Source organism: Octodon degus, unplaced genomic scaffold, assembly GCF_000260255.1.
Source record: "Octodon degus isolate 3935 unplaced genomic scaffold, OctDeg1.0 scaffold00138, whole genome shotgun sequence".
Taxonomy (NCBI): domain Eukaryota; kingdom Metazoa; phylum Chordata; class Mammalia; order Rodentia; family Octodontidae; genus Octodon; species Octodon degus.
The window spans coordinates 6742077-6746157 of NW_004524714.1; the positions used below are offsets into that span (position 1 = coordinate 6742077).

Consider the following 4081-nt stretch of genomic DNA (forward strand, 5'->3'; position numbering starts at 1 on the left):
AAAGAAAGAAAGAAAGAAAGAAAACAGGGTAATGGGGAGATGGGATTATTACCCTGTTCTGTTTTGTTTTATTTTATGTTATTTTGAGATAGGGTCTTGCTGTATATATAGTCCAGAGTGGCCCTGAATTCACTAAGTATTCTAGGCTGGCCTTGAACTCCCAAGTGCTGGGGTTATAGGTATGCACCACCATATCTGGCTGCTCCTTTAAAATATTTCAAAATATTCATCTCAGGAGGCCAGGGAGATGGCTCAGTAGAATAAACACTTGCCTGGCAAGTGCAAGGGCCTGAGTTCAATACCTGGTTCCTGAAAAAAAAAAAAAAAAAAAAAACAAAAACCAAAATATTCATCTCAGACTGGCCATGGTGGTACATGCCTATAATCCCAGCACTTAGGAGGCTGAGGCAAGAGGATACATAGTGAGTTCCAGGCCAACCTGTTCTGTATAGTGAGACCCTATCCCCACCTTTCCAGTCAAATCATCTCAAAACCAATTTTAAAATTCTTTACTGATTTGTAAATAGAGATTGGAAAGTTTAAAGCAGAGATTAAATTTTAAATAGAGAATAAAGAAAATGTCTCCAATTATAGGCTGGCTGGGTGCTTGGAGCCAGAAGAGAGTGCTATGCCAAGTTGTACAACGTTCACCTCCAGAAATAGGCCATGGGACCCCCTGGGGGACAGTGAGCCCTGCTCTGTTGGTCAGTAGGGAAATGCACTGCACCCTGCAGATGTTTCTACAGCAGGAATGGAGGCTTGGGAGGCCTAGATCACAGGATGGGCCTGAGCCCGGGCCCTGGGTCAGGTGTGGGCTGCCTATAACCTCATCCCTGGACCTGCCAGGCCCCCCTTCTTCCTGTGCTGCCCTCCAACACCCCACGCTAGCAATTCAGAGCTTCTTCCACACTGCCTTACCCCACAGCCTTAGCTGGAGCGTTGCTTCTCCCTCACGTAACTTCCCTTTCTGCTCCCCCTTCACTGGGCCCACTTCTGTGTCACATGAATCTTAAAAGTCACCTTTTCCATGTTTGATGGTGGTGGAGGTTTCCCAGAGGTACTCCTACAAGGGATAGTTGAAAAACAGGGTAGATATTTAAATTTATTACAGTAAAAGATACACTGCCATGAATCCCGCCCCACTCACCCTCACACTGAGCACATTAATCCCGTCCTTCTTGCCACTCGGAAGCAGTTCTGGAAGTCCTCTTTCATGAGTGTCCTTATAAGGCGTGATGAAAACTAGAGTGAATGCTGGTGCCAGCGCCACCTAACAGAAAGATGGGCTCGTAAAAACATTTATGGGGTGTATATATCCACCGCATCCACCGGATCTGGCACACCCTGAGATGTCTGGCTCTTCTCCAAAGTCAAAGGCAATTAATTTAGGATATCAAGGCAGCCATGGGGCCGGGGAAAAGGCTCAGTGGAATAAGCGCTTCCCTGGCAAGTGCAAGGGCCCGAGTTCAATCCCCGTTTCCGGAAAAAAAAAAAAGCCCTGAAACCTGAAAACGTTTAGGGGCAAGGGAGATGGCTCAGTGAAATAAGCACTTCCCTGGCAAGCACAGGGGCCTGAGTTCAATCCCCAGTTAAAAAAAAAAAAAAAAAAAGAGTGCAAGGCAGCCATGACAACACAACTAAAAATCTAAAGATACTCACAGAAAAAGACTTCCAGAACTGCTTCAGAATGTGGCAAGAACAGTGAGATAAGAATATTTGAAGCAAGGGGGAGTGCTTTGAGAGGGATTAGTGGCAATGTGTCTTGTAATACTTCTTAAAAAATTTAAGGGCTGGGAAGATGGCTCAGTGGAGTAAGTGCTTTTCTAGCAAGCGCAAGGGCCTGAGTTCAATTCCCAGTTCTGCAAAAAAAAAAAAAAAAAAAAAATTAACCGCACGTTATCGGCTGGGTGTGGTGGCACATGTCTGTAATGACGGCATTCAGGAGGCTGACGCAGGATGATCACTGCACAGGTCAAGGCCAGCCTGAACTGCAGAGTGAAAACCTATCTCAAAAAGACTGAAAACGGGCTGGGGAGATGGCTCAGTGGAATAAGCGCTTCCCTGGCAAGCACAAGTGCCTGAGTTCAATCCCTGGTTCCGCCAAAAAAAAAAAAAAAAAAAAAAAAAGACTGAAAACAAAAGCAAACAAACGAAACACCATATTTTCCAATCATATCTCATTTGTCAAAATGCATCAGATTGCATACTTTCAATGTATGGATAATTTATTATTAATTGTACTTCAATAAAACTACAAAACAAATTCACTTGCCCAATGAGACAGGTCTTTTTCTTTTCTTTTTAGTTCAGGCTAGGCTTGAACTCACTATGTAGCCCAGGCTGGCCTTGACCTTGTCATAATCCTCCTGTCTCAGCCTCCTGCATCCTGAGATTACAGGTGTGCACCACCACTCTCAGGCTGAGACAGGTCTTAAAGGCCCCTTTCTTGGTCCCGAAACCCTTATTAGCCTACTATAGTATAAACTGTGAGTACAAGTGAATGACTTGAGCCCTGTGTGATGATGAGTGAATAAGAAGGTCAGGGCCAGGGAGATGGCTCAGTAGAATAAGCGCTTGCCTGGCAAGCACAAGGGCCTGAGTTCAATTCCTGGTAAAAAAAAAAAAAAGAGGTACCTCAATCTGTTTTTGCTTCACCAGTGTTTGGATGGAACAGACCCAGGGACTCCCTCTTTCATCTTCCCACCCACCTTCCAGGTACAAATTTCAGGACCATCTTCTCGCCTATCTCCTCCTTCCAGGACTGGACAATACCATTCTTTTGTAGGTAGCTCCTTATTGCTGATCAGCCATGACCTCTCAGATTTGACAGAATTATTCCACCGAGGTGGAAGCTGCTGTCAACCGCTTGGTGAACCTGCACCTGCAGGCCTCCTACACCTACCTCTCTCTGGGCTACTGCTTTGACCGAGACGATGTGGCTCTGGAGGGCGTGGGCCATTTCTTCCATGAGGTGACCAAAGAGAAACGCGAGGGTGCCGAGCATCTCCTGAAGATGCAAAACCGGCGCGGTGGCCGTGTACTCTTCCAAGACATGCAGAAACCATGTGAAGATGACTGAGGTAAAACCTTGGACGCCATGGAAGCTGCCCTGGCCCTGGAGAAGAACCTGAACCAAGCTCTTCTGGACCTTCATGCCTTGGGCTCTGCCAAGACCGCCCCCATATCTGTGATTTCCTGGAGAACCACTTCCTAGATGAGGAGGTGAGGCTCATCAAGACAGGTGACCACCTCACCAACCTCCGCAGGCTGGCAAGCCCCAGGCTGGGCTGGGTGAGTGCCTCTTTGAAAGGCTCACCCTTAAACACGACTAGGAGGTCAAAGCCTGGCGGTCTCTGAGGGGCTCCTGCATCACCCGGCATCAGGGCTTTGGCCTAACCCCCTCCCTCCAGCCACTAGGCAGCTTTCTCACCTTTCTGGAGCCCCCTCCCAAATCTTCGACCAAAAGAAAAACCCTTTTGCAGCAAAAAAAAAAAAAAAAAAAAAAAAAAAAAAGGGAGGGTCAACATGTAGACAGGGGACAAAGATGAAGGTCACATACTGAGCAGCAGAGACTCCAGGCAGATGGGAGTCAGTAGGGAGTCTGAGATAACATCTGTATGTATCTAGAGAGGGAGCCAAAGTGGGGGGGGGTCAAGCCAAAATTTGGGTGCATCCTCATTTGGAGAGGAGATGGCATATATCTGGGTCTCCCTACATTGAAAAGTGTAAGCCCTTATTACAGTTGAGTGCTGAATGAGTAAATATGTAAAGGGCTCGATCAGTACCTGACCTGTTAAAGGTGCTACATGCTTATATTGAACCTGATTTGCTTGGAAGTAGCCATAGTGATCAATCAATGGGTACAAACCATTGGTTAATTCAAATCGGGGTTGGCGGAGGATGGCTTCAAGGGCATCTTCCCTCCCTAAGAGATCACTGTCTCCTGCTTCCTTCCACCCAGCTGCAGAGTGCCTTCCACCCCTTCATCCTTCCTGCAGTGCTCGGAACCCCTGCCAATTTCTCTCCATTCTTTTTCAAGGCTGTCTTTGGAAAGCTTCCTGTCACCTAACGGCACCGAGGC

The 4081-nt window shown here is 47.0% G+C and overlaps 1 pseudogene; it reads left to right on the forward strand.

Moving 5' to 3' along the window:
- Window positions 1-2809: 2809 nt before the first annotated feature.
- On the forward strand, window positions 2810-3371 carry LOC105743602 (annotated as a pseudogene).
- Window positions 3372-4081: the final 710 nt, after the last annotated feature.